The 8,394-nt window shown below is 33.3% G+C and overlaps 1 pseudogene; it reads right to left on the reverse strand.

Moving 5' to 3' along the window:
* Nucleotides 1–4,103: 4,103 nt before the first annotated feature.
* LOC125106734 (olfactory receptor 6C74-like) lies at nt 4,104–5,034 on the reverse strand (annotated as a pseudogene).
* Nucleotides 5,035–8,394: the final 3,360 nt, after the last annotated feature.

The raw sequence follows: 8,394 nt of genomic DNA on the forward strand, positions 1-8,394 counted from the left end.
ATATTTTTAATGACTTTGGGTTTTTTGGTTTGTTTGGTTTTGGCTCTAAATTAGGCTTTTACTTTTAGAAAGCTAGTTTACCAGCATATCATAGATCAGGGTGAGGACTGAGTAGTGATTGTGGATTTAATGGAAGGGTTCAAACTTCTGATGATGGCTATAATTTTTTGTTCAATTAGATAACTATTTGAATTTGTGAATGACTTATCCTGATTAAAGCTGAAATATTAGAGAAATAAGTCCAAAGATGTAGAATGACAGCAATATGGAACATTTTTTAATGCATAGGAGGGTATTAACAACATTGAAAGGTATTGTAATTGCTGGTCTGAAGTGAAAGTGGGGGATAATTTCATTATAGTGAGTTTCCCCATTTCACCAGAAATGATGGGACCATGGGAAGGCAGAGGTCATGTAATAGCACTTAGCTGACATTGGCAAGATGGGTACAGTTACTTATTAGTTGGTACAGTTAGACTGGATATCAAAATTGTGTGATATGCTTTTGTTCGAAAAAGACATCATGTTGCTCTTTAGGCTAAAATAAGTAGACAATCCATTAAGTTCCTATCTGATCTATATAATTGAAAGAACTCTAGTTTGGGTGAAAGGGAGGATGATATAGCCATCGAATGGTGTTAGACTCTTTATCCAAATAAAGACTTTTGTGAGTTCATAAAGCCAGAACCCATGAAGGAAGTTATCCTTGGGGAAGAGTCATACATTGATATTAATATCTTAATCTCCTTCCAGTTTTCCTGAAAAGATATAAATTCTTTTGTCAGGAAAACTATCCACTGAAGAGGGTAAAATCTGGAACTTTCTGGGATTGTTTCACCTCATCTCTGAGCTAATCTTAATTATAATGATGATAGAATGTTAGGGTACACACTTAGTAGAGTGGAGAATAATGGGGTGGAGAAAGTTTTATTGATAAGTGGTAGTCATGTGTTAGTCTCATTTACATTGATTCTACTGCATGTGAAAAATCATCCTGATATATTGTTAAAACAGATATGCTCAGGACCAAGTAGAAAGCCATGAAGTTCACCTTCATAAACAAATAATAAATCAAAGCATCTTTTGCTGGCAAAACTGCAGTACTTGGTACTACCATCAAATACTTTAAAAAATGATGCAGGAATGGTAATCCATTTCACATATCCATTTAATTCACATATTTGCCTGCCCTACCCCAGGCAAATTTTAGAAGGTAACAGTAGATCCCTATGCTGAATTAGGTGGTCACACCAAATGCAACTGTGTTTTAATTTACGGCCATTTCTTAGACATGAACAGACACTTCTCCAATGAAGACATACAAATGGCTATCAGACACATGAAAAAATATTCATCATCACTAGCCACCAGGGAGATTCAAATTAAAACCACATGGAGATACCACCTTTACACCAGTTAGTATGGCCAAAATTAGTATGACAGGAAACAACGTGTGTTGGAGAGGATGTGGAGAAAGGGGAACCCTCTTAAACTGTTGGTGGGAATGTAAGTTGATGCAGCCACTTTGGAGAACAGTGTGGAGATTCCTTAAGAAATTAAAAACAGAGCTTCCCTATGACCCTGCAATTGTACTACTGGGTATTTACCCCAAAGATACAGATGTAGTGAAAAGAAGGGCCATCTGTACCCCAATGTTTATAGCAGCAATGGCCACAGTCACCAAAGTGTGGAAAGAACCCAGATGCCCTTCAACAGACGAATGGATAAGGAAGATGTGGTCCATATACACTATGGAGTATTATGCCTCCATCAGAAAGGATGAATACCCAACTTTTGTAGCAACATGGACGGGACTGGAAGAGATGATGCTGAGTGAAATAAGTCAAACAGAGAGATTCAATTATCATATGGTTTCACTTATTTGTGGAGCATAAGAAATAACATGGAGGGCATGGGGAGATGGAGAGGAGAAGGGAGTTGAGAGAAATTGGAAGGGGAGATGAACCATGAGAGACTATGGACTCTGAAAAACAATCTGAGGGTTTTGAAGGGGTGGTGAGTGGGAGGTTGGGGAAGCCAGGTGGTGGGTATTAGGGAGGGCACGTATTGCATGGAGCACTGGGTGTGGTACGTAAATAATGAATTCTGTTATGCTGAAAAGAAATAAAAAAAAAACAATATTGGCACTAAATACTAAGTTATTTAACTTTAGATGTGTTTTCGGATTAATAGAATGTAACAGATAGCTTGCATCACCTTGAAATAGTAAAACAGATAAGAAATCAGACCTTCATCCTTGCTTTAGGGGCATCTCTAGCCTTTTGCTATTATTTAGACCATGGGCAAGCAAACCAAAATCTGCAGTACAAGCCCACAGGCTGTTTTTGTACAGCCTTCCATCTAAGAATGATTTTTTCATTTGAAAGTTCAGAAGAGGAAGGAGGAGAAGGTTGAAAGAGTATGGAGGATAGGAGAATGAAGGAAGCATATAATGGTATGTTAAGATATATTTTAAAAAAATGTATCATGGACTCAGAACTTCTCAGGCAAAGTATTTTTTAAAATACACATTAGGAGTAATATACGATTTTATTTACAAGTAGACATATTCCAGTTTTCTCTTGTATATGATAACAAATACCCATCAATCGTATATGCTTTCATGAAGATATTTCTCTACCATTCTGTTCCAAAATACAGGGTATTTTATTTACTTTTTAAATTTAAATTCAATTAGCCAATATATGTACATCATCAGTTTCTGATGTAGTGTTCAATGACTGCATAGAACACCCATAGAACATCATGTGCCATCCTTAATGCATGGTATCTTAACAGTATGTGAAAAAGTAACCAGTTTTCAAAAGAGAGTTAAAATAAGCAAAAGAAATTTAGAAATTGATTGTTCAAAATTATTTCCACAGTTGTTGTTAATGAAGATTATATAAGCTCAATAATTACAAAAATGCTCATCCACCCATTTGGATAACTTAGAATTATTATCATCTCTATTAAAATATTCCAAATAAAAGCTTTCTGTGCACTTTAAAAATGTTTATATAAAAATAAAATTTTAGGCAGCAGATTAACATTAAAGCAGACAGAATTGTAGTAATTCAATATCAAAAACAAATTCAAATAGGACACAAGAATATTGTCACTTTCATTCCTTTTGATGTGAGCAACATGCATTGTGAAGCATTAGTTTTGAACTATGAAGACCCTTCTAAGTACCAAGTTCAGAGAGGCTTAGGATAGACTTTCATATAACTTATCACATAATAAACTGATATTTGCAAATATAATAATATATGTTTTATGAAATTGCATCTTATAGTGGTACCATTAACATAAAAATTAATTTATATTATACAGTAGTGTTATAAAATACATTGATTCTTTTGCCTAATGTCCTTGCTTAATTTCTATTTTTCTATTAACATGTTTATATATTCTGTACTATAGTGAATATATAATTTATAAACAAATATACATTTACTGTGAAATTGGTTTTGTTTGTGGTTTTTTTTTTACTGGTAGAGTATATGATAAAGAATAATAATAATAAGCAAAAAAATTTACAAATTAATTATCTGAAATGACTGCCATGACCTCGATTTCCAGAAACAAAAAAATTCTATATTATTTAAGGATATAGTGGTTAGTGATTCAATATCTCTAAGAGTTATAGGTCAATTCCCATTTTTTATTTTGCCTTGAGTCAGTGACAATTTGAGGGTTTCTAGAAATATGTGTTTTTTTTAGCTAAGTTTTACAAATTTAGGTGGTGCATTAACTCTATATAGAATATGTGTAAAATTGAATCTCTGAATTCCAGAACAGTGGAAAAAAACATGCAAAAATTAAAGTCTAATTTTGTCTTCCTCTTAGAGAACTTTTAGAAGAAATAGATAAAAGCACCAAATAAAAAGGCAAATTATTTTGGCCTAAATAAGGGACAGATAAAGAGAGAGAATTAGGGTTTGGAGATTAGTCAGGCCACCATGAAAATTATAGCAAGAAAACTAGTTATTATTATTTCAAATATAAGCATTGAAGAGTTCTATGAAGCACTCTACACTTTTGCTTTATTTTACTCATAATATCACTAAAGTATCACTCAGTAATATCACTAAAAAGATTCACTTCACTGAGAAAATCTCAATCTTTTTGATCATGTGCTTAAAAGCATCTTGCACTTGTTTGTTTCTCAGTGTATAAATGAAGGGATTCAACATGGGGGTAACAGAGGTACTGAGCAGGGCTATCCCTTTATTTAAAGATACTCTGTCCTTTGCAGAGGGTTTCACATACATGAAAATGCAGCTGCCATATGAAATGGACACAACTACCATGTGAGAAGAACATGTAGAAAAGGCTTTCTTTCTCTGTTGAGAAGAAGGTATCTTCAGTATAGTCCTGATGATGTTTGCGTAGGAGAGAATCACTAATATCAGTGTAACCAGGAGGGTCAAAATGGCTGAGAGAAATGCCATTAAATCTATTACGTTTGTGTCTGTGCAAGAGAGCTGTAATATAGGAGAAAAATCACAGAAGAAATGATCTATAGCGTTGTCTGCACAGAAATCTAGCTGGAGACCCACAAGGAGTGGTGGAACAATTACTATAAAACCAGCCAACCATGAAACAAAGACCAACAAGTTGCAGACTCTGTCACTCATGATGGTGGTGTAATGCAGGGGTTTGCAGATGGCCACATAGCGGTCATAAGACATGGCAGCCAGAAGAAAAAATTCAATTGCACCCAAGACAATAGTAAAAAACAGCTGTGTTGCACAACTATTGTAAGAAATGGACTGTTGCCATACTGGCGAGAAATCTGGGGATGCAGACAGTTGTGAATGAAATTTCTAAAAATGAGAAACTTCGGAGGAAGAAATACATGGGTGTCTTTAGATGAGAGTCCAGTAGGGTGAGGGTGATTATGGTTAGATTCCCACTGACACTCAACACGTAGGTGAAAAGAAGGAGAAGAAAAATGACCACTTGTAATTGTGGATTATCAGTCAGTCCAAGAAGAATAAAAGTTGTTACTGTGCTGTGGTTTTTCATTGCTGACTTCCAAAAAAAATAATTTTAAAAAATAAGAAAAAATGAGAAATAAAGGGTATAATCATGCATGAGATACCTATTTGCTTGAGATTGTCCGTACATGTGTTATTCCTGCCACCCAACCTCCTTCAGTGTTTTGCTAGTCAGCAGCAACAGCCTCTAAAAACTTGCTCATATAATTTGTACTCAAAATTTCACTGAGTGCAACTCTAGGATTTCATTTCTCAAGTGTCATAAATTCAGGCATTCCAAAGGATAATATATGGTATATGAAAGTCATATAAAAATAGAAACAAAGAAAAATCCAGAAAAATTGTCATAATACTTTAACTTGTGTCATCTGTAGTTGCAATTTTTTTTCCAATCTATTTAGTTCAGATTAAGTATTTTACACCATCAGGTAACTCATTCCTCTTTGCTAAACTTATCTCTTTCTCTGTTTATTGCTCCTTATGATAGTATTCTGTAAATTAGATTTCAACTGAGGACTCCCTGCCTTTTAAAAATCATAAACTTGACCTAAATACCTGAGTGGGGATTCAGTACTTTCACCAAACTTCTGTAAACTCTTCAAGATTGAAATCCTCATGACCACTTTAGGTCTGTTTTCCCCTTTTTCCTGAAGACTTGGGTGTACTTTTGTCTCACACACCCTGGTTATTCTCGTTTCTCTGATATGGACCCAAGTAGATAGGAAGTATATCCTCATGCATGATGACTGTGTTGTTTATGTAGCATTCTTTATTTACTTTTGCAGTAACAGAGGAGAGTTCTAGAAAACAAGCCATTTTAGAAAGATGTTATCTACTCATGCCTGGTAGTTTGTTTTAGTTTGTTTTAGTGTCATTGCTCTGCATGGCTCCCCCTGTTACCATGGTAGCCTCTTCTGTCTTACTCATGTCCTTCTCCTTCTCTTCTCTTATCCTCTTGTTTTATGGTTAGCACCTTAAAATTCAGAATTTTATTAGCCTTTTCATTTTTTTCTTACTTTCCATCTTTTTCCAGACCATGCCTACATCCTCATGTTTATCATCTCAAAAGCGTATCACCAAATTTTTCTAAAGCATGACCATATTTTCCTTAAGAAGAATGTCATGTCATACGTTATTTAAACTTTTATATGCATTTTAAAGCTATTACATTTCACACAATCCAGTTCAGGTGTTAAAAAATGTAGAGATATTTCCAATGGCTATAATAATTACAATATGACTAAGATTTTTTTCTTCTTTTACTTCATTCCTTTCTTACATGTTTTCCTTTCTTTTCCCAGACTCCCCAATGTATAATTTTTCTAAAATTGTCTACATTCTGGCTATTTAAGCACAATTTATACTCAGTGATTAAATTTTTGAAATCCAAGTTTGGTCTACTTTCTTTTTTTAAGGTCTGTCTATTTTTTAAGGTCCAAAGCATAAGAAAATGTCAGTCAACAAAGGATGAATTATATAGGGTACCAATTATAAAGTTAGAAGTGAATTCATACATGCATACTCCCAAGCTAAATTTAAATTACAAAACTGCAAAAAAAAAAAATTCCACACACAAAAACTAAAAAACTATTGTAAACTACTTGACATCATTATCTTCTTTTAACTCCAAATCAAATACTTGGCGAATGGCAATAAAATAGTCACTGTTTCTGACCATTTTATACAGGGACTTCTGTAACTACTTCCTCAATTTATCAGTAAGGGAGAAGAGATTCCTTTGGGATATGAAACTGGATATTTTATGAAATGTTTAAATGCTATTGAATTCAATAAGAGGAAATTTCTCCAGTTTAGTACTAATTCATTTTTCCAATGTCATATTTTGCAATATTCATAATGATCCTGTATACCAAAAACATAATGTAATTATAATTATCTGAGGAAAACAACATATTCATTTAATAAAATACATTTCTGAGATTCTTTTGAATGTTAAGAAGGATATCTATTAAAAGCTTGATTCCTATGAAATGAAGGTTCAAAGATTCCTTATTAGGACAAGTCAACTGAGTTGTAAAAAAAAAATAGTTTTAACATCATGGCATATATTTTAATGGCTTACAAATGAATCAACTTTTATGTCCAGGTTCATGCAATTAATATGACTAAAATTTAAAAAAAAATTCCCCAACCTTACTGTCTTTAGTAGCAATTTCATTCCCAACTGGCTTCTTTTGATTGGAGTCCCAGAACAGAGGAAATTTCTGAATGTTGCATATCCATCATATTTTTATATTACTTTAAACTACTTTTAACTTGCATTCTTATCCAAAATACATTAACCCCAACATCTCACACTCAACTGTGTGAGCTCAAAGATTTTATCAGGACAAGAAATTTATCTAATTTCATTTCTTCTTTAAAGAGCCGTATCTCTAATTTATATTAAATTTAGAGAACATTTTCTGTATTATGTATAATATAAATATATTTCTTAAAACAAAAACTTAGAATAGAGTGGTAAAAAAAGATTTCAGTCTCCTTGTTTACTTTGAGATGTTTCTAGCCTACATGAGAAGCACAATTGCTTCTTTTGTAATTTTAGGATTTAATCATTTTTGTGTACTCTGCCATTGATCTCAAGAGGATTAAACGACAAAACAATTTTTAAAAGATAGAAGCATTTCCCAGGATACCATTGTACAATTATGTTAAAAACATGTGAATTATTTATTAAGTGAAGAAAACTCTATAATCCATAACTCAAATGTAAAAACAAGATAAAATCTTTGAGGCAGCTATATGTTGTAAGCCATAAGGAGTTTTTCGAACTTACATCTTACATATCCATAACAAATATAGATTCCACACTAGAAAAAATGAAACTCCACAATTCATATTGTGAAAAGACTTTAAGGGGATTGTTACCAAAAGCTTCAATCCTGATTCAGTAACGGGCTTATATTATACTTACCTAAGTTAAATAGCACAAGGCCTTCTTCTTGAGTGGCAGTTTTAAAGACTTAGTTTTTTTTTTTTAATTTTTTTTAAATTTTTTATTTCTTTTCAGCATAACAGTATTCATTGTTTCTGCACCACACCCATTGCTCCATGCAATCCGTGCCCTCTCTAATACCCACCACCTGGTTCCCCCAACCTCCCACACCCCGCCCCTTCAAAACCCTCAGATTGTTTTTCAAAGCCAAGATATTTCATCATTGACAAAAGAAATATTAAGTATGTGACATTACCATGGCAGCATCAAAATCATAGAGATCTAGATTGAAGGGAAATGATTTCTCAAGACAGATAATAGGAGTCCAAAGTTTACACCTGCTATCTAAGTGTCTACATCCAATCAGCAGAAAATGTGGTTGATTCTACACAAAATTTAATTTCAATTCATTTTACCTATTGTTATCTCTAT

This window comes from Lutra lutra, chromosome 8 (genome assembly GCF_902655055.1).
Source record: "Lutra lutra chromosome 8, mLutLut1.2, whole genome shotgun sequence".
Taxonomy (NCBI): Eukaryota; Metazoa; Chordata; class Mammalia; order Carnivora; family Mustelidae; genus Lutra; species Lutra lutra.